General features: G+C 36.4%; 1 protein-coding gene across 3 annotated transcripts in view; it reads left to right on the top strand.

Annotated features, from left to right (window-relative positions):
* CSMD1 (CUB and Sushi multiple domains 1) overlaps positions 1-26,652 on the top strand; it is a 2,064,385-nt gene that overhangs the window by 1,157,436 nt on the left and 880,297 nt on the right. Inside the window, exon 1 of one of the 3 annotated variants that reach the window (XM_054657205.2) lies at positions 8,357-8,444. The exons of the other annotated variants lie outside the window; for them this stretch is intronic. The gene's annotated coding sequence lies outside the window, so the exon portion shown is untranslated. Of the gene's footprint in view, positions 1-8,356; positions 8,445-26,652 lie in introns of those variants that run through there. 3 annotated transcript variants of the gene reach the window in all.

Raw genomic sequence — 26,652 nt, 5'->3', positions numbered from 1 at the left:
CATTTTTCTCATATCTGTCTCATGTTTCATGTACACAAAGTCCGAGTGTAATTTGTCATTTTGATCTTTGGCTGGCTGTTACTCTTAATTACTCTGAAACCAACTTTGACTTTAAATATCTGAAATATCTTTGCTTATAATTGCACACAGTAAGCACACAATAAATATTAAGTAAATAAAGTCTTCAAAGGATTTCATTCAATGAGGTAAAGATTAGTATAAAAAGATAAACTCATTAACAAACAACGGAAGTATTTTTAGTGGAGTAGTTTATCAGCAGATGATTTTGTGTTAATTACAAAAAAATGGGAAAGCAAGGTTTTCACGGAAACAAAAAATTTACAAGCCATGACAGTGAAAAATTGAGAATTGATTCCATTAGATGTGCTATGGAATCATTTATTCAAACTCTCTAAAGAGTAAATAAAAAGGGAAAACGATACTGAAATAGAAACTCATTACAACATTTATCATGTGCGAAATGTGAATAGTAATAATCCTTACTTTTCAGGGTTGCTTTAGAAATCAAACTGAGCAAACTGATCAATTGAGTGAGCTAATGTTGACTTTTTGTAGTTTTAATTCTAGGAACATCTTCAGTGCATTTTTAAAATTTTATATTTTTATTTGTAATGTCAAGTTTGTGAAACAAATGTTATTAATACTGTATTCCCATTTATGATAGCAGCTATCTGCTAATGTGTTTTTGAAAACTGACATTCCAACTTTTTAAAAGAGAATTTTGAAATCAAATATTAACTCTTCTTTTTTTTCCTGTTTCCCAATTTTAATCTTGGCACATTTTTTTGCAGGTTTCTCATTAGTTTGGTTTTAGTTTCAAATGCTCTTTGAAATGCAACATAATTTATGAGTGTTCTAAAAAATAGAAACTGTAGATGTCAACATTTTCTTGATGTAAGTTCCATATAGGCAAGAGATTTATGTGTTATTTCTACTACTGTGTCCCCAGGATTTACAATTTCTGACCTAGATCTACAATTGTAACCCAGTTCTTCCCTAGAAACTTAGTCAAAAAATATTTAATACTAGTAATGAACAATAAGAATAAAATCATTTAACATCTGTTTAAAATATAGTCTTGAGACTATAAGACATGCACAGCCAACTGTCAGGATTTTTGTTTAAGTATACATTATTAGTAGTATTGATATGGGTATCTAAAATCTAATTGAGTCAGAGTGTACCAATAGAAACTACTGGAATGAAAAGTGAAAGAACCTCATAAGAAGATTTGGAATTAGTTTTGAATGTTTAACAGAAAAATGGACAAGCAGATGATTCTACAAGAGGCTTGGAAAATGGGAATATTACAATGATGCCTTGAAAACGAGTTTTTAAGAAAACCTGAGGTTGTTTGACAAGGAGAAGAGATCGGGGTTGATTTAGGCAGAATAAGGCATGTGTGTTTTCCAGTTATATTTAGTGTGTGTTTTATTAACTATCAGAACTAAGAACAAGGGTATGCATTATAAAGAACGGAGCTTTTAACTCGATATACAAATTGATGCTACAACACGATGGAAAAAACTGCTTTTGGAAGCAGTAACTTTCCTTTTCCTTTTGGAGGATGAGCTAGGGGGAAGATCATCCCATGGGAAAGGCTTTGCCGTGGCCAGTGTGGCTGACCCAAGGGCCAGGACCCTTGAGGAGCTGCCAGCTTGATGCAAAGTCTTGGTGCTTTGAACACAGATCATGGGCTGATTTGCACATATTTACTAATTTTCAGTGTCTGTGGATGTTATTAATGTAGCTCAGTTAAAGCTAGGAGGGAACTACTGTAGTTTTGATATTATGTATTATAATCACTAGGTTCTAAAATTAGAATCACATTCATGGTTATTTTTATCTGAACCTCTAAAAATGTGTGACCTGAAAAACTAGGAACTAGTTCTAAAATCCTTTCTAGTGCTAATATTTGGTGATTTTGTGATAAACAATTTAATTGATAGATGTGCTATGTGGAATTTTACAAGTCCCTAGACATCCCCATAAATCACAGAAGAGGAATGAAAAGGGAATGGGGAATGCAGTGCTTGGTCTTTCAAGTGAAAGAATGTCAAAGGTTGTTTTGTTGTTTTCTTCTTTTCTCCATAAAAGCAATCAAACACATTGCTTGAGGTTGAGAACCACATAGCGAAAGCATGGTTAAAGAAGTCCAAAAATGCACTTGATGCCAATTTATTTTGCCAATCAATGCATTTTTTAATTTAGTTTTAAAGATAGTTCAAAATCAAGCTCATGAACTATGTAAAACTTTGCAACATAAACCTTTCCTAACAAGTTTATTGAAATTCTATGGAATTCCTTTGTATTACATACATAAAAACACAATTTCAAACATTTTATCGATGAGTACCCTCATTAGGGAGCCAATAGTGCCAAGCTTCCTGGAAAAGTTCTGTTTAATACTTGATTTAACATCAATCAGTGTAGTTTAGTGTTTGTCCTGGAATTTTGCCCTAGGACTCATGTACCAAAGAATTGATATCACCGGCCAGGTGCAGTGGATCATGCCCGTAATCTCAGCACTTTGGGAGGCCGAGGCAGGAGAATCACCTGAGTTCAGGAGTTCGAGACCAGCCTGACCGATATGGTGAAACCTTGTCTCTACTAAAAATACAAAAAATAATGGGCGTAGTGGCAGGCGCCTGTACGTAGTGGCAGGCGCCCAGCTACTTGGAAGGTTGAGACAGGGGAATTGCTTGAACCCAGGAGGTGGACGTTGCAGTGAACTGAGATCGTGCCACTGAACTCCAGCCTACACGACACAGCCAGATAGATTCCGTCTCAAAAAAAAAAAAAATTAAAAAAAAAGAATTGAGGTCACTGTGTAGTGATCTCAATATCCTATACACTAGCAAGTGCACGCACACAGATATATCATAAACTCACACCTATACATACACTCACATGTTTTAATTTGAAATAACGAGGCATGCTTGCATTTTGATTGAATTATATGAATGCATTTCATCCACCGTTTAGTTTTGCCTATATTTTTTATTCAATTAATGATTTATTGAATGCCTATTATGTTCAGGGCAAGAGGTACTCTTGCTACTAAGACAATAAAATAAAGTACAACGTTATCTATTTTGCTTATTTACACACTCTTATTCTCCCTCAGCATATTTGTGCACTAGAGTTTTCAAGGATATTTCTGTTAACAGGACAGTGAGATGTTAGTTGGCACCTCAGTCTCCTACGTGAGCTTTGCCTTTCTTGAACATCTGTTTCACCATTTGGCTAATTTATGCTGTCTCTTTTTTTTTCAAAGGTTCAGACATACAGAAGCATTTAGTTACTTTATGAAGGCCCTTTGATAGCTTAGGCATGTTGAGAAAACATTAAGTAAAAAGGAAGCAAGCTGTTCATAATAGGTCTTTTTAACAATTAAGAAAATATTCATTGAAAATATAGGCAGAGTTATTATATATTAAAAAATCAACCCAGAGTATTCCTAGAAATGTAGGACTCTTAGGAGCTTAGCTTTGACATGACCTTTAAATGCATCTTTCAACATCTCACCCAATGCTTCAGTCTCCAAATATCCAGAGCAGATGATCACTGCATCTCTGTGAATTCCTTCTAGGCACCTACTACCTCAAAAGGCTGTTCTGATCCTTAGAAACTGCCGCCCGTAGAAGAGGCCATAATGTTCCCTCCATTTAGCTGTGCACTTTGGTCTCTAATTTGGCCACCAGCTTCTCTGGGAACAAATATAAACTCTCTGACCAATGGCAGCACTCATGGGTTTAACAGCAAGCAGAGTGCTTTAAAGAGACTTTTGTTCATTCTCCACAACAGCTCCCAAATGAAGGAAATAGATTCTTTTTTTTTTTTTCCGAGTTGAAGTGTCACTCTTGTTGCCCAGGCTGGAGTGCAGTGGGCAAATATATATATATATATAAAATATATTATATATATATTTTTTATATTATATATATTTTATATATATAATATATATTGTATATAGCCTATAGATATATAGCCTAGGCTATATATAATATAATATAGCCTATATATAGTCTATATATATATATACTCTCTCTAGATATATATAGTCTCTCTATATATCTATAGTCTCTCTCTATATATATGTATATATAATAAATAATAAATTAATATATAATAAATTATTATATAGTATAATATATAATATTAATTATATATACTATTAATATATAATATTAATTATATATACTATTCATATATCATATTATATATACTATTATATATACTATTAATATATCATATTAATTATATACACTATTATATATACTATTAATATATCGTATTAATTATATATAATATTAATTATAATATATAATAATAAATATTCTCTCTCTAGATATGTAGTCTCTCTATATATTTATAATAAATAATAAATTAATATATATAATAAATTAATATTGTATATTATAATATTATATATATTATATTATATAATTATATATGATATTATATATTATAATATATAATATTAATTTATTATTTATATTATTATTATATATATATAGAGAGAGAGAGGCTATATGTATCTAGAGAGTATATATATAGACTATATATATATAGGCTATATTATATTATATATAGCCTAGGCTATATATCTATAGGCTATATATAATATACCCTATATATGTATAGTCTATACTCTTATACTCCCTCTATATTTAGTCTCTCTCTATATATACGCTATATATATAGTGCGTATATATAGTAGAGACAGTGTTTCACTACATTACCCAGGCTGGTCTGGAACTTCTCAACTCAAGCAATCCTCCTGCCTTGGCCTCCCAAAGTGTTGGGGGTTACAGGTGTGAGCCATTATGCCCACATTTGTGAATTTCTTACTGCAGGTTGTACTATATATTTCTGCCATAATTATCTATCCATAGGAAGCCAGGGTCTGTGTCTGATGCATTTTTATTCTACAGTACTTAGTATAGGACTCTGATATTTGCGGCTGTTTTCTAATCCCAAGTTAGAAATTCAAGTTTCTGCTACAGCTTTCCTAAAGCCCTACAACCGTTTCCAAGTCACACTAATCAATACATACATATTTATTTATGATAATTAGTTTGGGAGGGCATCAGAAGTCCAAGAAGCCAGTTTAGATTTCAACTCATGAAAAATAAGAAGTAAATTAAAGGACGTTTATTTGAAAAACAGCATATTCATCTGTGCATTTCCAAGTGACAGAAGAAAATGAAAACTAGTCCTGTGAGGTTGGAATGAAGCTGTGGCAATAGAATTTCCTGCGACAATGGTGAGGGAAGCCATGGTTCTTTGGCAGTGGATAGTGCAGTCTGAGAAAACAAAGATGGAGCTGATAAACTGGGAGGAGCCAGGAGGATTTTAAGGAGAGGGTAGGTATGTGTTCTCAACCTCTATTACTCTTCCTACTCAAGAGCAGACATCCCTGTGCCTATGTAGGATGGGATTTTCTTACAATCCGCAGAAAATCCCACAAACGCTAGAATTTCTATTAAGACTTCTAAACTTACTTGTCAATCATTTCAAGTATCATTATTGGTAATGTTATCTTGGGGACTGTGTTGTTTTATAATGTCTCTGCGTCCTCAGCATCTCAAATCTTGTTTCTGCTGTTCAGCATTAGGTCCCAGGAGGACATCTCTTCTCTTATAAATGCCTGTCATATGGGATGTAGGCAGTCATTTGAGATCAAAGTGCATGCTACTTCAATTTTCTGCAGACCATTTAGTGGCTTAATATAGCTCCAGCCTGGGGCTCTGATGTAGAAATGAATACTAGTTGCAATCTAATTTTCTTCTGCTGTTGAAGAGATTCATCTATCCAATAAAATGATATTTCTAAGGGTTGAATAAGCTTTAGCTATGCACATCTATTCTGGAATAATTGGCCAATGTTTTCTTTGACCACAGACTGTGAAACTGATGTGAACAGATTTTTTTTTCCTTTAGTGACTACACTTTCAATTTTTGCATTTAATACTGAATGGTAATCATCTATTCAATGCTAGCCTTCTTCCTAGCTGTTCATGTCGAAAATCACCCACGGGCATCAATTGACCCAGCCCGGCCACCAAGAAGGGAGTAACTTCACTTAAAGTAGCTAATTAAGGATCTTAGTTATGTTTTCTTTTATAGAACTTTTTATTTTTGCCAACTTTATTGCATTGAGATTTAACTAGGAAAATAATGTCCTGAAAAAAGAAGTTAAAGAACTGCTTTAGTCAAGTTATATTAAATACTTAACATTTAAATATTAACATATTTAATTAAGTTATAAAGTTATTTAAACTGTGAGAAGAAATAAATAAAACACTAAGATTGTGCAATGAGAAAATACATTTTTTTGCCCTGAATTTCATTGTCTCTTGAAACTCTGCTAATCTGTTTATTTTCCCAATTCTAACCATATTGAACAAAGGTTATTACAGGAACTCACGTGTCTCATGTTGTGAATGTGTAATTTGATTCAGGTCAAATACCATTTAGTAAATATAAATTACTTAAATATGCTTCAAAGACCAAGCTTCAATATCACCACTTTTCTGACTCACTCCATCCTAGTTCTTGCTCTAAAGGGTAAGATGTGGCTTAAAATTAATATATACAGCAACAATCTCTGCTACATCTCCTCTACAGTTTCCCTATTAATGCAGAAATTGCAGGTTTCTGCATTGGAGAAATTTCCATCACCTAAGAAAACATCTTTGCATTTAAACCCTTGGGATTCCCACAAGGATATAGATCTTTGTAAAGTAAACCCGGAACTGGCAAACTGCTTTGACTTGTTGCAAGCTTCAATCAGTTTTTTAATGCCACATTGTGAAATACAAGCAGATAACCAAATATTAAAGATATTTAAAGAATGTCCAATGATAGAATCAAAATAAACAAGTGGAAAAATCTATAATAAACTGAGACGATGAATATAGTAAGAAAAAAATTACTTCAAACCTTTCAAAGGGTAGGAGGTGGTTTTACATAGGTAAAAGTTTAAAAAGATACTTAAGAAATTAGAGACATAGAAAATCAATAAACAATTAGAAAAAGCTAATGAAACAGAAAATGAGGACAGTAGAAGTGATAGAATCTCATAGAAATAATAAGAGAGTCAAGGTCTTAATCCAAAAGTTCTATTCCTGGACCCATATTGTACCTACAGAGAAAATATGTTGAAAAAAGTCTTATCAAAGCCTTCATGGAAAAAACGAATGGTACAGAGGCACTAAAGGTACAGAAGAACTAAGGAACAGAAGAACTCCTAGACTGAAAAATTACTCTTAGGAACTCACACAATCACCCAGAGTTAGCCAAATGGTGGGGTTAAGGGTGGAGCCATCCAAATTTCTTTTTTGTTGTTGTTGTTAATTTTATTATGCTTTAAGTTTCAGGGTACATGTGCACAATGTGCAGGTTTGTTACATATGTATACATGTGCCATGTTGGTGTGCTGCACCCATTAACTCGTCATTTAGCATTAGGCATATCTCCTAATGCTATCCCTCCCCGCTCCCCACAACAGTCCCTGAGGTGTGATGTTCCCCTTTCTGTGTCCATGTGTTCTCATTGTTCAATTCCCACCTATGAGTGAGAACATGCGGTGTTCGGTTTTTTGTCCTGGCGGTAGTTTGCTGAGAATGATGGTTTCCAGTTTCATCCATGTCCCTACAAAGGACATGAACTCATCATTTTTTATGGCTGCGTAGTATTCCATGGTGTATATGGACTACAGTTTCTTAATCCAGTCTATCTTTGTTGGACATTTGGGATGGTTCCAAGTCTTTGCTATTGTGAATAGTGCCGCAGTAAACATACGTGTGCATGTGTCTTTATAGCAGCATGATTTATAATCCTTTGGGTATATACCCAGTAATGGGATGGCTGGGTCAAATGGTATTTCTAGTTCTAGATCCCTGAGGAATCGCCACACTGACTTCCACAATGGTTGAACTAGTTTACAGTCCCACTAACAGTGTAAAAGTGTTCCTATTTTTCCACATCCTCTCCAGCACCTGTTGTTTCCTGACTTTTTAATGATCGCCATTCTAACTGGTGGGAGATGGTGTGTCATTGTGGTTTTGACTTGAATTTCTCTGATGGCCAGTGATGATGAGCATTTTTTCATGTGTTTTTTGGCTGCATAAATGTCTTCTTTTGAGAAGTGTCTGTTCATGTCCTTCACCCACTTTTTGATGGGGTTGTTTGTTTTTTTTCTTGTAAATTTGTTTGAGTTCACTGTAGATTCTGGATATTAGCCCTTTGTCAGATGAGTAGGTTGCGAAAATTTTCTCCCATTTTGTAGGTTGCCTTGAGCTCTTCCTATTCGGCCATCTTGGCTCCACCTCCGAGAATGGAGCCGTCCAAATTTCTAATCTGCCCAAGACTTTCGACACCAACTACACGTTCTGCGGATCCCTAAACCACCATCAGGTTTGAGAATTTACTAAAAAGACTCAAAGAACTCTCTGAAACGTATTACCTTCACATTTGTTACATTTATATATTTGTAATACAGCCAGGATACATTTAAATCAGCCAGTTTTGGAACAGACACACAGTGCAACTTCTAACCCGTTTCTCTCCTTAAGTACCGAGGTACTGACCTGGAAAAACACACATGGAGCACTGCCTGCCGGGGAAGCCCAGTGAGTCCGCCCCACTTCCAGGGTGTATTTGGGGTTTTACTGTGCAGGCACAATTGGTTGATTAATTGCAGACAAGGTTAAACTCAGTCCCCACCTTACCTATAAGCAGTGAGTAAGCCACATCCACAGAGGGTAAAGGGAAGTCATGGAATGTCAGTTGGAAGAGCTCTAGATACAGATGAGAATAAATGGACAGAGGGGGCCTTAGGAGCAATTCTTTACAAAATAAAAGAAAAAAAATTTAAAAATATCTGTTGATAGAATAGGTAGAAAGTAGGTATATATAGATAAAGCAATAGTAAAATTGAAGGCAATTAGAAATGTAAGGAAAACAAAAACAATTTTAAGAAAGGAAATCAAAGTATAATATTTTTTCAGTAGTGACCAAACTTTACATTAGTGACCGTGTCGAGAGTTAAATAATTAAATCCTTAATTCACCTAAAAAGTAGTGTTCAAACCATATAGGAAGGGTGAATTGAAAGAATAACAACAGCAACAACCAACCAATAATACATAAATTTGATATTTCACAAAATAGGATTATAGACTTGGTGTTTACAACTACACTTCAAATCAAAGTTTGGGAGTTAAAGAAAAACGTCTTATATTGTTTAACCATTTTGTTTTATCTTTAATGAGCCTCTCTTTTCCAAGTTTACCAAGAGAAGAGAACTAGGGCCATATTTTTAAAATTATCCATGTAAGTGCCAACATAGACCTTATATATATGTAACCCGTCAGAAAGATTGAAGAAAAGGATAATTTATTTTTAAAGTTGTCCCATACAAACACCATCCTGTGAGAGACACTTCCATGTGTTTTAAAGAAATTATTGTTCAAAGTATCATCAAAATTATGAAAAACAAAAAAGTTGATTACCACTTAGGACGCAAAAAAAGTGCTTCTTCATTGAAAAAAATTCTGAATATGAATGAGGAAAGGGCTTTGTTATAGTAGGAAAATAAGATAGCATTAATAAATGATTTGTAAACTGTCATATTTATGATATAAAATGGCAAAATTAAAATATAAAAGGAGTTGAATGCAATAAATTATTTTAGGAGATGAGGAAATGCCGTTGTATATAAAATGGCCCAGAGGCTTAGAATAATGTTTTCCAAATAGAAATCTGAAACATAAAATAAACAGATATCAGTGTTGTAATGACAAAATGCAGATATTATCAACATGTGTAATATGGTTAGAATTACAGTATGGACAAAAAAATTCTTGATTAAAAATTCTTTGGACAAATTAAAGTGATTATATACTTTCCTGATATTTTAAAGAGAGGAAGTTGATCGTTTGACATGCTCCCTCTAGTGGGAAGTTGTTTTTGAAAAAATAAAAATAAAAATCAGAAACATTCAAACAGCTGCCATGAAATGGAAAGCCCTCACTACTTTATGGTATCAACTTAGCAGCTGACACTTTAATATAAAAAGAAAACAGTGTCTATATTTCTCAATTATTGATATTCACTTGTTAAAATATTTAATAATTTTATTGAAGGAAACATACTCCTATTTGTGTTGCTTATGCAATATGGGTTTTCTTCTTGGATTCTCCAAATAGATGTTTCTGCGTGTTTCTATAACCATACAAATTAATTTTTATCTTATCTTTAATAAGGCGAAGGTATTTCTAATCTGGATCAGATGGAAAGTTAAAAACCTGATCATATTTTAGTTATCAGAAGTCATCATGGTGTAAGTCCTATTTTTGTTTCGTTCTGAAATATAGTCATGAATCTTTAGTGTCCAGGGTCCTTGAATCTCAGTTTCGTTTTAAGTACTTGAAATCTTAGACTCCTTCAAGAACCCATGCCATCATTGCTGTGTTATTTCTGTTTTTGTTTTTTTCCGTCTTGAAATGATTTTGCTTCAGACATATATAATAAGACAAAAATAGTTTAAAATAAGTGATGCTATGCAATAGATAAATGTGGATACACATTTAGAACAAGAAACAAAAAATCTTATCTTATGTAATCGCTTTAAAATTAAGGCAATTCAGAGAAATACAGTAGTTTAAAATAATTCAATTGAGAAAATGTCACCAGAAAAAACTAAATATTTTAGACAGGAGATTTGCGGTAAATATTTTGAACAAGGAATATCATTGCATTTTAACGCTAAAAATTAAAATAATCCTGTGTACTCAGGAATAAGGGAAATCAGGCAGGGAAGCGCAGGACTTCAGGTACCAGGTCTCGACAGGGCACAGCTTATTCCATCCCACGTGACTCAGCCTCCACGGCTGTTTGCCTTTCTTAATTTTCAGAGGCTGGCCCATAAATAGCCCTAAAGAATTACTTTTTGCCCACATGCACATAAGGCAGGATTCAACACATAAGATACCCAGTCTTGATTAAGAAGGGCTGATAACAGTGATAACAGCAACGCAGAGAAGGACAGAGATTTTTAAAAATTTACCAAAAAATGTGGATGGTGGCAACACAAATGTACAAAACCTAATACACTCTGCACACTTTCCAGGACTAATCTCTGGGCGGTATTTTAAAAGTCTTGATATTTCTGGGTTACCATATTGTATGACCTTAATCACAAAGATGCTATGTTATATGAACAAGGATAGCAGTAACTTTCCAGATTATAATGGGCAGCATTTCACAGTCCCGCGTGTGAGCAAAAATATCCCAAATGGCTATGTGTTATGCTACCCATCCGAGAACTGTATTTGGAAACCTATTCTTCTTCAATAGTAAATTCATTGGCATTCCAAACATATATCCTTTGCCGGTAAAGATTTTAATTTGTCATAGATTCATTTTGAAGGAAAACCCATAAGTAGTGCAATGAAAAGCTATAATATTAGAGAGGACATTTGGGATATTCCATTGTTCTAGTGAGCACAGAGGCATATGAAAACAACATTTTCCTCCAGCCTGTTCTCCAAAATTAATTTTTAAGCATCTACACTGTGGGCTTCAGTACCTCAATATCATGTTTATAAGGAATCTCCTGGATCTTTCCTTATGGAATTTTAATATAGCTTTGGTCATTGTGAGGGCAGTTCCAAGAATCGTTTGTCTGTATTGCAAAGACGAGTTTGCAAGTTCTGTTAATAATTCCAGAAGGAGACAGATGGAGCTGTCCGAAATGCAACATGCCACAGCTCCCCAGGACAGCTCCCCTGACGAGCAGGAATAACTAAGAGCAGTATTCTCTCAAAACTTTCTTTTTTAATTTAACTTTCCACATGCTTTTGTGAAAAATCTATCCATTCATCAATGTAGAGTCTCTAGATAAATTGGGTTTCTTTTGAATTGTGAAAGCATTTGTGAAATAATGTTAACATTTAATTCTGAATGGTATTGGACACTCAATATTTGATTCCTTTCTTCTGGACATTTGCAACACCCAAACCCTGTTCGCGCATTAAGCTGCCTTCAGAGCCAACAAGCAGAAATTTTTTGGTGAAGGAAAAGGTGACCATGTGTTAATCGTCCTAGGTGAACTGTCCCTCAGAAAGAACTTAAGAAATAATTTTAGGTGAGAGGAAGGAAATATAGATTTTATTAACATAGTGAACCTCGATGAAGACACACTTAAAACTGTCATTAGGCATGCATGAAAGGAGAGCTTAATAGCTCCTAATTATTTTATTTCAGTTAGCATTTTACTGGCATGCATATCTATTCATCTTGAGATTAAGTTCTTTTGAATAATTATTATATTTTAATAAACACAAAGTTCAGCAGGTCTGGGAGGAATTGGGGCATTTTTTTTCTCTCTTTTTTCTGAGTGTGAATTCCTAGGCACATTGATATTGGCCATGGCAGAGCATTAAATCAATATTTTTCTGCCAGTGTTGCTTGCAAACAATCATTCTTCAATAATAACTTATTGGAGCCCTTCTACATGCCAGGAGCTCTTTGAGATACTAAGGACATAACAGTCTTCACAACTCCATGATTCTCAGTTGCACAGAATGCAGAGCTTAGAGAAAGAAATGGTGTTAAAACAATCACAGTAGTCAACGTATAATTAGAACCTGGGTATCATCTGATTGGAAGAGGTCCAGGTAACGTCTCATTGAGGGAAAGCAACCTCTGAGCAGAGATGTGAACCAACGACCAATCATTCGGCAAGTGAAGGCTGACGCTTAGTTTGCCCCAGAGACAGATGCTCTGTAATGTGACTAACTGTGCTGATTTTTGCTCTATCATGTATGATCATCTTCAGAAATTTCACATATTTTACCTCAAACAATCCTTTTTCCACTTTATTAATCAGCTTCATGGAAGAGAAACTCTGGAGCATATAGTATAAAATGATATCAGAGAAATTACTCTCCTTCACTTTAGGATCAAGAAAACGGGCACAGAAGAAAATTAAGGTGATTTGTCAAAAGTCAGTCCAAAAAGTTATTAGAAGAGTTAGACCTGAAATCCACTTACCTTGTTAACAAAGGAAAACAAATGTATAAACAAAAAACATATGAGCGAAATTTTTAATTTTCCTTGAAATCCATTTTTTTTCAAAGAAGAAAAGCCTTCATTTTCCCAATAGATCTATGTAGATAGATGTTCACATAACAGTGTTTTCTAAGTGGATTAATATTCAAAAAGAGCTTTCTTAAAATGAACTTATTCAGTGGCCAAAGAAGTGTTGGAAAACCTCATTCAATATTCCTGTCTTGGAGAAATCACATAATTGGGGTATAGTGAGAATTTTGAGAACTGCTACAGGAAGAAAGCTGATTTTCAACCAAATATTTCTCAAGCATGTTAAGATACGAGCACATTTGCATCACAGAACATCTGTAATTCTTAATTCATTCTACATCTTTTTCTTCAGCTCTCATGAGGGGCCCATCATTATTCTAAGTACTGGAGGTTACAGCAGGGAAAAGAGTAGCAACTCTCCCAAATTCATGTAATCATGTTCTAGTGCAGGACAGAGGTACAAAGGAAAAATACTCAAGAACAGCAGGGTGGCGGCAAGGGCTCAGCAGATAACCTGAATTCATGTGGAACCGGTATTGACCTATCTCATTCTGACTGTTGTAGGTTGAAACCTGAAACTTCTCTGAAGGGGTATAGTTTGACAGAGTTCTCAGTAACCAGAAAGACCTGGTTATGGAAAGGTGATTGTAGAATAAGTGAAGTAACTCAGGAATGGAAAACCAAACATCGTATGTTCTCACTCATATGTGGGAGCTAAGCTATGAGGATGCAAAGGCATAAGAAGGATACAATGGACTTTGAGGACTTGGGGGAAAAGTGAAAGGAGGGCGAGGGATAAAAGACAACCAATATAGTGCAGTGTACACTGCTTGGGTGATGGGTGCACCAGGTTCTCATAAAACTCCACTAAAGAACTTGCTCAAGGGGTAAACAAATACCACCTATACCCCAATAACTTACGGAAAAATACATTTAAAAAAAAAAAGAAAGGTGATTGTAGACAGAGGAAACACCTGGGGTAAAAACCCTAAGGAACTGTGTTGCCATATGTAAGAAACAGAAAGAAGACCAGTGTGCAGAAGTAATGGGTGAGCTGAAGGCCACTACAGTGAACATGGGGTTGGTGATGTGAGACGGGGCTAGAGATAAGACAAAGTCTCGTGGAGTTTTGCAATCAAGAGTGAGGCATGAGGCTGTAACTTGAGGTGCAGTGGAAGGATGCTTGGGGGGAAGTGACAGGACCTCACTGATGTTTAGTAAGGTCTCTCTGGTGAGGCTTGCAGAAAGGCTCCGAAGTAGGGAGGCCAATAAGCAACCTGAAAAGAGGTCCGTAGAAAGATGACGATGGCTTGGATTAAAATAGGTGTGACCATGAGTGGTATTGGGACAGGAAGAAATGGAAGAAAATTGTCGAATGCTTTGCAGAGAGAGTCAATACGACAAGTTCTGTAAGACACAAGAAGGTGGAAAAAGGAGAGGAATTATAGATAACTAGTGTTTGGGAAACACTGATAAAGATCAAGTGATTTTCTGTATTCACATGGGTTTTTATATATTTTATTCTTTTTGTATTCCAAGTCGGAGGCTGTTGCAATATGACAATATGGTAACGCAATTTCCTCAAAACTAAATATTCTCTGAAAATCCTAACAGATTCTTAATTATAGATTCATTATACTTAAGTGAAAGCTGAGACAGGTGTTCAAAACTGAAAATAAGCATATTCGGAAGAGCCATCAGAACTTACATAACGTTGTCATTTATTTTTCATGACAACAAGAGTGTCTTTTCTAGCCAGGAATGTCAAGGATTGCATACTGGTTAAACTTGGATTGTCTTTGTAAATGTTAAGTGACTTTCAATTAGGATGTTCCCAGGTTCTGCCATATGGGTTATTTACATGCTGTATAGGATGTAATTAAGCTCTGTGTGGCATAACTTTTTGCTCATTGAAGTGGAGTATATCACACACAAATCCATATAGTTGTAAAGTCTTGCCATGCATGAGGTTGTTTCTGTTTATGTTAAGATGGCTATTTGATTAGCAATGTCAGGATAGATAGTTTATTTTCTCTTTTAAATAGTGCTTACTATATTGTTTCCTTTGAGTGAGCCCATGGGGATGAAACTTCATCAGAAGTGCTGTTCTGTGACATGCACTGTGAGTAATTAGTGGACCGACTTTTACAGTGTCATATTTGTGTAACTGGCAATAAATTATAGGACAGTCTTTTCCCAATCAACTATTCATTATCGTATAGTGAAGAAGTACAATGATGTGGATGGAATAAATCCTGACAAAAGTCACAATCAAGTCAATAAATTGGGTTTATCTGACTTTGAAAAATCATGTTTTATTCGAAGAGGTTTTTATAGAAAGATTAGTTCCATATGAATAGTTCATTTCATTGATGTAATTGAAATTTTATCTTGGGCTTTGATCTAGCAGAAAACATTTCAGGAATATGACAGTGCCTTGGGGAAACCTAGATGTCACAGAGGAATTACAAGTTAAAAACCACATCGTGAAAGACCAGATGGGTTTTGCACTATTAAAATATTTGCTTAAGAAGATGTGTTTATTTTTCCAACTATATAGGTATTTGATATCTAAGTACAGGTGGTACTGAAACAGACTGTCTTTTAAATTGTTGTGTATAGTTATTAATTTTGTTTAGTTCTTTTATATAGAGACTTTGACTGTAACCACATGTGGTTCAAATATGACCTTGCAAGGATATGTGTGCTTTATTTTAGCTATTGATGAAAAAGTCGGTATGAAAGACAAGTTTGTCCCTACTCTTTGGGAGAATATGTAATACCTCAAGAACATAAGTACATTAAGGTTCTAAACTGTGTGAGCACATGTAGGGTTTTTCTTTTACAGTTTTTACATCTAAAATAGAGAAGATACTGCTTCTAGGCTGGGCTTGGTAGCTTATGCCTATAATGTCAACACTTCAAAAGGCCAAGATGGGAGGATTACTTCACATCAGGAGTTCAAGACCAGCTTGGGCAACATAGCAAGACTCTGTCTCTATAAATTATATTTTAAAAAATAGCTAGGCACATGCCTGTAGTTTCAGCTACTCAGGAGGCTGAGGTGGGAGAATGGGTTGAACTCAGGAGGCCGAGGCTGTAGTGAGCTATGATCACACCACTACACTGCAGCCTAGATGACAGAGTGAGACCGTGTCTCAAAAAAATATTAAAATTAAAAATAAATAAAAATATGTTCAATGCTTATAAGTGAGTCGTCCTAGGGATACTCAGTACAAACTCATTCTTTGAAAATAAATTATCAGGGACCAAGTCAGAGATGATTCCTCAAAACCCATGCCCGAGCTGCAGATGAACAGAGAATCCAGATGTAATACTCGGCAGAATGGGACTGAGAGGAAAGCTGGGCTGGGCCAGTGGTGAATCTTAACCCAGGGAGAGGCGCTCATATCAGCCGGTACTTGGAAGAGAGAACATCTGAAAATGTGGTTCTAGAAGAGCTTTCATGATCCCCCTGCCTAGGAGATGTAAAGGTGCTACTGTAGGCCGGGAGGAAGGGAAGCCCAGAAGAGCGGTCTCCCTAATAACTGGTGTCTCATGATCAGTTGTCTTGGGAACTGTCCCAGAATTTGCATCAGAGGCGATTTTCAAACCCAAACATTCTTTTAGCTCATTTCAAGCCCCCAGTTAAGGCAATCTCAACCTCCTTCATTACCCTGGGTGGTATTTTGGGGTGACCCCTGCCTGGGCTGACCAGACGCATCACTTCATCTTTCTAGCAACTGTGTCCAGCTCCACCGTGAAGGCCTCCACAGGGCTTTCAACTCAGTCAAAGCCTTGTCACTTTGATGTATTCATTCTCAATATGAGTTCCCTGCTGACGGCCGGTTTATTGTTACAGAAGCATAGTTGTGCATAGCTTGGGTGTTACAAAAGATGTCTATGTGGGCCTCCATTTGAAAGACAACATGTTGACCTTTGAAAAAGACAAGTGAATAAAGTGATAAAGAATACGATCCTGCTGAAAGCCAAGTTAAAACGATGCATTTAATCTTAAGTTGGAATTTATCAAAATGAATTCTTACCTGCATGTCTGATTTTGTCACGATACCTTGGTTTCTGATCTTGCCCTAGTGTACTATGGGTCTCTATATGTCTATTTCATATTAAAATGGGATTTAAAGCCTTTCAATTCCATATCATCCGGACTAAGCCTGAATATATTCTACATTTCCACAGTTCATGTGTCCCCAGTCGTCTCCTTGTTGCTTCAGTGGAAATTTTCCTTAACTAGCTACTGTGTCTTTGAGGGAGCTCTTTAGCCTAGAGAGTAAACCTAGGCCTCAGTCGCGTTCGGCTGTTGTGTTTTATTTCCTAAGAACCAACTGTACTCTTCTATTAATCCCTTCCCCCAATTCTTCCAGGTAATCAAACACCACCCTCAGCCCCACACCCCTGAACCTGCCCCTGCACCCCATTGCAGAGTTTTCTTCTCAAAGGCTTTTTGTTTGTTTGTTTATCTTGGCTCACTACACCCTCCACTTCCCAGGTTCAAGGGATTCTCCTGCCTCAGCCTCCCAAGTCGCTGGAATTACAGGTGCCTACCACCACCCCTGGCTAATTTTCTATTTTTAGTACAGACAAGGTTTCACCATGTTGGCCAAGCTGGTCTCGAACTCCTGACCTCCAGTGATCCACCTGTCGCGGGCTCCCAAAGTACTGAGATTACAGGCGTGAGCCACCACACCCGGCCTCTCAAGGGCTCTTGATGGGACTTCGGATTCACTTATTTTATGACTCCTTCAGGGAATCAACACGCTAAACCCTGACCTACAGCTTCTGGGAAAGAGAATGAGAAATCTCCCCTGTGCTTCCTTCCAAATCATTTTCCTCGAAAATGCCTGGCCTGAAGAAATAAAGCACACATACCCAGAAGCCCTCAAGACAGCGGAGCCTCCCTAAATATGAAAAAGTGCTAGCATTTCCTACCACATTTCATATTTAAAAATTTTAAAAAGATGTGTTTACTATTAAGCAACAGTTAAAAAATCAGATTAATCATTGTTGCTGTTTTTATGGTGCTAATTAACAGGGCTGAAATCTTTACCATTCTCATTTTATTAAAGCCGTTGTCAGGTTTTAATTGAAACCCTGTGTCATTTTATTGAAATCCTTTATTCAGTTTGCTCATCCATCAGTTTAGACCTTAGAACTCTGCTGTCCAATATATTGTGAGCCACCAATGTGAGCCACATCTCATTTTAATTCTGTAGTAGCCAAATTAAAAGGAGTAAAAAGATACAGGTAAAATTAATTTTAATATACATCATTAACTCAATATATAACAAATGCTATTTCAGCATGTAATCAGTAGAAAAACATTAATAAAATATTTTACCGTATGTTTTTCCTGTGAAGTCACAGAAATGCATTCCGTATTTTGCCCTTGCAGTGCATGTTAATTCAGACTCATCACACTTTAAGTGTGTAGTGGCTGCTTACGGCTAGTGGATAATATATGAGATACTGCACTTAGGGGACAAAGGTGCAGAATGAAAAGTTACACAGGATTGTAATGTCTATTCATCTTTCCCGCTGGGAGCTTTGCCACTCTGAGCTTTGGGAGGGAAATCGCTGTCATTTGACAAACTTTGCACATAGTACCTGGAAACCTCTCAGTATTCCTAGGCTGTTGTGCCCATTTGCTAACATGGAATTAAGGAAAAGAGTCAGCAGTTTTTTTTTTTTTTTGGTTTTTGTTTTTTGGGAATTTCTTTTTCAGATAAATCAACAACTGTGTCAGGATAAATTAGGCATCATCTCCAAAGCTATAGATATTTCCCTTGGAATGTTTGACTCGGCTGGTGAATGAGATATTTCTTCAGACATAGCATGAGGAGACTAATTTCACTGTGACATTTTTATTTTCTACAAATCATCAGGATGAAGAATGAAATATCAGACTTTTGGGCAAAGGGAAAATTCAGGCACAGAGACTGGAAGCAAAAAAATTATTAGGTTTAAGAACTATTTGAAAACTAAATTATTTGATGTGTTTGTATAAATTTACCAGAGATGTAAAGGTAGAATAAAAAACAAATATTTAATCATTACAATGAAACTGAGGATCAGAAAACTATTTAATTAAGTTAATTTAAAAATTTTTTAAATTACCATCTTTATGATCAAGTCATTTTTAACATGTTTATGTTAAACTGACCAAGACTGACAAAAGTATTTTAGAGAAAAACATATAAGTTTAGTTTATTTGTGTTAAAAAAGTTATTTGATTCAAGCGTAAGTTAAATGGTTGAAACATATATCCATTGCATAAAAAGTGTAAATGATTTTGTATTTTTATTGTTATATGTTATTTTTATAAAAATGTTATTTGATTCAAGCATAAGTTGAATGGTTCAAACATATATCCATTGCATTATAATTGTAAATTTTTTATTTTATTAAGTTATACTTTATTTTTATAACAAAATGTTATTTGATTCAAGCATAAGCTAAATGGTTCAAAAATACATTCATTGCATAAAAATTGCAAACGTTTTATACTTCCTTTCCTAAATTTTGCATAAGAAATATCATCCCTTGCCTTGAAATCTAACAGTATTTAACTTTCCTTTAAATAATGCAACCGGGATTAAAAATGAGAGCACTGTGTCCCTGTTACACATGCACCCAGAAGACGGTTTGCAGGAGGAAGCGATTCCAGACATTATCTGGCAAAACTGAATTAGTTTGAAGTTCTCAGTTATTTTATTTATTTATTTTTAACCTAAACTAATAACACACCAATATTCCAAATCGTGAGTTCTCTGATGTGGTAAAGATAAAGAAGATAAGAAGACACAAGCCACAGTTTATACCTTTGGGATGAGAATCATCTGTATGAAAGGGCCATGAGATCACAGGTAATTTATTCCTCTTGAAATCTCTTCCGGGACCATAGAAATCATAAACTACTGATGCCGAATTATGTTTTCAGCTGACTCAGCCTTCGTAACCAAAGGGAACCTGGGGAATATACTAAAAAAGTTGATTCAACTTTTCTTAGCCCAGGGATAGAATACCAAACAGTCTTTACTTAGCTCTGCACAGTGAGTTACTCTAGTTCTCATTTAGACACACTAAATTCTAAATACCACATGCATAGCTCACGCCTATAATCTCATTACTTCGGGAGGCCAAGGCAAAAGGATTGCTTACATCTCTACACAATTTTTAAAAATTAGCTGATCATGGTACCACGTGTGCCTGTTGTCCCACTTCCCCAGGAGGCTGAGATTGGAGGATCACGTAAGACCCCCAGTAGGCCAAGGCTGCAGTAAGTCACGATTGCTCCACTGCACTCCAGCCTGGGCAAGAAAGTGAGATCCTGTCTCAGTATATATATGTCACGCATGTTAGCATTTATATACATACATGTGTGTGCGTGTGTGTGTGTGTGTAAAAATCACCTTTGCTTTTTGAGCTCCAATATTCTTTGGAGAATAGAAAGAGCAGTGCCACTGACGATTGGAGATGAAGTTGGAAGCACTTCTACCTTCCAACTTTCTCTACCTTATTGATAAAATATTAATCTAAACTTGACTTTCTGGAGCAAAACAAAGAGGGTGGCTATAATGATAAAATGAAATGATATAAATCTCCTACCTGTCACTGTCTCGTCTCTTCATACCTTCCTGTGACTTATTCATGAGGTGAGAAGTTCCTTATAACTGAAAGGTATGAAGCAGAGGTGCTTGACTACACAGCCGAAAGAGGGTTGTCCATAGTGTTAGCCTGGGAGACATTGAGCTTCACTGTGGGCGGATTCATCCTCTGATGTCAGATTCCTTTCCGCCTCCTAGACCAGCAAATATTTCCCCCATCTCCTCCTACACTTTTCTCTCTACTCTGCCTTAAGATATGAAGCTGTGCCATTTTCCTACAAACAGGAAATGTTTTACTGTCAATCTGGATGTCAAAAGAGAGTGATAAATCATTGATGTCAGCTTTTCCCCTCTCTTTTGAAGTTTGTCAACTACCAAACCCCTTATCAGAAGGGTGTGAGTGTGAGTGAGTGTGGGCACGTGCGGTGGTCTTGCTTTCAAGTTTGCAGGAGGGAAGTGTGAGCAAGGCTGTTAAATCATGCAAGGGATCTTGTCATTCATAGTAGTTAAACAGTGACTCAGAGGGAAAGAGGGACGTAGGTCGAGTGTTTTGGGTTTATGCCAGGTGTGTTTTAACACCATCTGTCTATCTTGATCAAACTCCTCTGGTTGTATTTTCCGTCTCCTTTGCTTTGTTGACTGCCATTTCTTCAGAGGGTCATCATTGCTGTCATCAGAGGATGCTGGGCATCCCTTGCTGTGGGGACCCATGGGACCCTGTTTCTCCCTTTTCTAGCACTTCTCATTCTTGCACCTCCTTCACGTCTTCATGCTGGCTAGTCTCCTGTCTTCTTGGGGTAAGCCTACCCTGCTCTAACCTGCAGTTGTATCTCTGGTGCCTAAGAAAGCATTTAGCACATGCATTGAGCTCACTGGATAGCTGATCCATGAGGAGTTAATTAGTTAATAATTGTTTGTTGTTGTTTTCTGAAACTCGGACTTCCCTCCAAGAATAAACATTTGGAGACCTTAGGAAGGGCTTTAGCTCTCTCACATGAGGGAGTTTCTTTGGAACATGTGTATGTTCTTCTCTCCCACTACACCCTGTGGCTCTGAATAGAGAGGGTGAAGCACCTGTGCTGCATGGACCCAGGGGCTGCATCTTGGGGTGGGCTCTGCGTTTTCATGTAGGAGCAGCTGTGGGGAGTGTGCAGTTGGCATCCTATGAGAGTCAGAGGAAGCACTACCCTTAGCTGAAACTCTCTTTGGGTCCTGGGCTCTCATGGAATAACATGGTGCCAGGCTGGCTGAGCCCGGACCTCCATTCCTGCTCCAAGGCGAATAGAACAAGAGTCGTGCTTTGGGGTTGGAAGGTTTTAAAATAAAGTAAAAATGTGCTTTTTCTTAAAATGCAAGTAAGTATACCAAAGATACCAAAATAATCCACTTAGCTAATACCAGCTTTTTGTCTGATAGTTAACAGGGCTGACTCTGCATCTTAGCAAGAATGTCCTTAGTGTGAAGCCATGAAGGGTGTGCTCTGGACACTGGGAGAGTTGGACTTGGTGTGGCCAGATGCACGTGCTTATTAAACATTCCTGACTTTGGTCTGCATTGGGGCTTTTGGAAGACCTCTGTTTCTGGAAGTTATTTCTCCTTAGCTCTTTATTCTGAAACTCAGCATACCTTCTGAGAGTAAAGACGTGGAAAGTTCCATTAAAGAAGAGCTTTAAGTTTTTAACATGGGAGTGTTTTCCTAAAATTCCAGATGAATATTGCCTCTAAATATTCTGTGACTCTAAATAAAGAAGATGGCCGGGCGCGGTGGCTCATGGCTGTAATCCCAGCACTTTGGGAGGCTGAGGTGGGTGGATCACAAGGTCAGGAAATTGAGACCATCTTCGCTAACGAAGTGACACCCCGTCTCTACTAAAAACACAAAAATTAGCTGGAAATGTTGGCGCACGCCTATAGTCCCAGCTACTTGGGAGGCTGAGGCAGAAGAATAACTTGAACCTCGTAGGAGGAGGTTGCAGTGAGCCAAGATCGCGCCACTGTACTCCAGCCTGGGTGACACAGCGAGACTCCATCTCAAAAAAGAAGAAGAAGAAGAAGAAAGAAGAAAGAAGAAAGAAGAAAGAAGAAAGAAGAAAGAAGAAGAAGATATGACCACTTTGGATTTGGAGATCCTTTCCAGAGTGGACATTTGACCATTTTTATTGGGGAGGGGGAGGGGTCGTCTCTTTCTACTCGAGGAACACATGTCCCTTCATAATGAAGAGCTCTCTCTATAAGATCTTCATTTCTCTTTCCCAGAGATCTCATCTCAACAGATTATCTTCCTTCACCGTTTCTTTCTCTCTTGTCATCTCCTAAAATTGTTTTTTCTTTACAACACAGTGAGAAGCATTGTTCGAACCTGTTTAATCATTTATTTATTGGTTTATCTTTCTCTTGATTCACTGCCTAGAATAGTAGAATAGGGAGGACCACATAGAATTTATGAGGTGTGGAAAGTGAAATATATAGTGCCCCCTTACTCATGAGAAATATGTTCCAAACCCCTAGTAGACACCTGAAACCACAAATAGTACCAAACCCTATATACAGTATACCATATTTAAAAAAAATTATTGACACACATTAGGTATGCATATTTTCAAGGTTCTGGTGATAATTTAATACATTCCCATGATTTGTAAAGGTAAAATCAGTGTAATTGAGATATCCATCTTAAATATTTGTTTTTCCTTTATGTTGGAAACATCCAAATTGTTCTCTTCTGTTTGGTACATTATTGTGAACTGCAGTCACCCTACTAATCTATTAAATACTAGGTCTTGTTTCTTCCATTAACCTGTATATTTGTACTTATTAACTATACATAAACATCTATGAGGAAGTTTAATTTATAAATTAGACACAGTGAGAGATTAATAACAGCTACTAACAGAATAGAACAATGATAACTATATACAATAATAAAAGTTATGTGAATGTGGTCTGCTTCTCCATCTTTCACTCAAAATATCTTTTCCTGCTGTCCTCACTTATTTTCTGACAATGGTTGACTGTCGGTAGCTGAAAACACAGCAAGGGAAACTGCAGAGAATGAGGAACAACTGGCTAGTTTAATGTGGAGAAAATGAATGCACAGTAACCAGGATCGAATATAACATGTGCCCTTCTGTCTGAAAAGTTGTGATTCTCCCAGATGCAGAGAGCAGAGAGGGAAGGTTTTTATCCAATCTTGTTTTCTTTGAGACTGAGCCTGCGATTCTTGTGTTAATGAGATAGAGACCTAAAGGTGAAGGCAGGTTTGTCAGGAAGGCAAGTATTGTCATCATGAGAACCAACCCACGGGGACCTAATAACAGAGACAATATCTTACTGCCATTTTTAAGTTCGATGTTGTAATGCTTTCATCAAGTAAACCTATTGGAGGAATAAATGAGATTTCTAGTCCAGTGAATTATTTGTTCTTTTTCCTCTTTGTATTTGCTCTTGATGATAATTTAGTGTAATAAGTCTGGAGCATCACTGGCTCTAGTTTCTCTGCCACGTGCTGGGATTCAAAGGCTAGAATTTAGCCTTTCTAGGCCCGTTCACTAGCTCACTACTATAGATCAAATGAACAATGTGGTTTTATGACTTTCCATGTTATGTACGTGAGAATCTCCAAGTCCAAAGAATTCAGAGTATGAAAAAGTCACCATCATTGATAAGACACTGGGAGGATATTGTCTAGGTTGTTTATTTGTTAAAAAAAAAAAAAAAGAAAGAAAAGAAAGTCTAGCAGTGATAGACATTTTTAAATCATATTAATTTTTATGTAATTTCAAAGCAGTATTTTTTCAAAAGCACAGTTTTTTCTTTTATTTTGTTTGATATCTTGTTTAAACATAGTCATACACATATTTTTGAGTTTAACTTTTATATTTACACAGAAACCTGAGGGACTGGCACAATATCTGTCAGTGTATTATACTATCAAGATAATTAATCTCAATTCATTCCAGATTTAATTTCATCTGTAAGTTTTAACACAGTTCTCTAACCCCTGATGTGTTCCGAAAATGCATGATTTGTTCAGAAGTGAACTAATACTCAACACCATTGGTTATTCTTTCTTCTGTTATCAACGACACATCCTCAGACACTTTCCCCAAATCATATGGGTACTCTATGTTCCCATAAAAGGAGAGCAAAGAAAGAAACTATGTTGACCTGGGACTATAGAAACTTAACAGCTTCTCACCCTGTATCTGGGAGAAATACTAAGCAAAATATCCCATGTCTAATTATTTTCTGAAAAAATGTACCCCTCAAATATCAGGGGACATTTAATCTTTTCCCCAAACATCTTCATGTGCCTTTTCTACCATTGCTTAGTTTAGTCTCTATGTAACTATTGTAATTTAATAATTATTATGCAGATGATTGTGTTTCAAAGATCATTTTTTTTGGATGGCTGACTTCAGAAGTAATGAGAGTGTCGGTTTTTAAAGTCATTTATTTTCACCATGACTTTAAATAATTAACACAAGTGGGTGTGTCTAGTATGAAGGAGTCCGCTTCTTCATGGTACTGGAGTTGGCTTGAAATAATCACACCGTGACAAATAAATAGAAAATCGTGGCAGAATAGTCCGTTGCAAATACAAGTTGTGGATTCATACCTAATTTAAGATTTCTACTCCAGAATCAGCGATCACCAGAGGGCTAAGCTAATGTCTCCATCTCAGCACTATTCACATTTGAGGTTGGATAGCTCTTTGTTTGGGAGGCCGTTCTGTGTGCTGTGGGATGTCCAGCAGCACCCATGGCCTTATCACTAGGTGCAAGTGGTATCCACCCTGATATCACAACCACAGGCGTCTCCAGGTAGTGCCAAATGGCGTCACGGAAGGGAGGATGAATTCGGCCACAGTTGAAAGCTATGGAGTGTGCAAATCATTATTTCATGACAATTCTGTCATGCTCTAGAGATGACAGGTGTTTGCTTTTAAGTTTACTCTCTGACATAGTATAATGTATAAGAGGTAAAGCCATCTAGAGTCAAAGATGTCCTTGGTCAGATAACTGGCTCTGGTTTGCAGGAACTGAGTAGAAAGAACAAATGACTCAAGATTCAGATGCAGAATTTCAGAACTAAGTATAAGCAAGATCGCATTTCTATTCAGAATGCAGACGAGCTGATGAGCTGGGAAACATGTCGAAAGTGTCTTGCAGTTTGCATCTTGACTTCCACGCTGGGGGTACCAGAATCTGGGGCTGAGCTGGTACGTTAGTGCAAAGAACATGGGTTCTGATCTCAAGCTCTTCCTTCAGGGAATTTGAAACACATTTTGCAGAATAATAAGCATCAGCTTTATTTTAAAGACACTTTTTAATCTGTTGCATTAATCTGTTGAACGGTTCTCCTTTTACTTAGGTAAGAATCACATATTTCAGGGTCTTACATTTCTCTGAAAAGACTCCAGAAGCAACAGACTTAACAAGTAAGAACAGTAGCAAAAAGGAAAAGCGATCACTTTCTCTTCTTTTTCTCTTGTCTGATAGAAAACATAAACTTCGAAGCTTTCAAGAAGACATATTTTAAGTTTATTCAGTAACAGAAGACATTAATAGAGTGAGATCATTTTCTGTTGCTTCTTGATCCCTCATACCTCCAGAAGTGGACCATGGACCATTTGGTATAGGAGGAGTGAATAGGTGAATATTGCAAAGTACAGGGCTTTTAAGCCACTTAAATAATTTTGTATAATTAACATAATATGTTCATTATTGCATACAGGCAGTTTGAAGAATTTCTTTTTAAAATATCTTAAAATTCTTGTTAAATTGTGTTATAGACTCCTACGTTGTGTTATATTAGAGTAGATGGATCAGTCTTCATATTCATCCCAGCCCTTCTTTTAATGCACATAAAAGTCCAAAAGATACGACGTTACTA

This window comes from Pan troglodytes, chromosome 7 (assembly GCF_028858775.2).
Source record: "Pan troglodytes isolate AG18354 chromosome 7, NHGRI_mPanTro3-v2.0_pri, whole genome shotgun sequence".
NCBI lineage: Eukaryota > Metazoa > Chordata > Mammalia > Primates > Hominidae > Pan > Pan troglodytes.
This window is presented reverse-complemented; position numbering and strand designations above follow the sequence as displayed.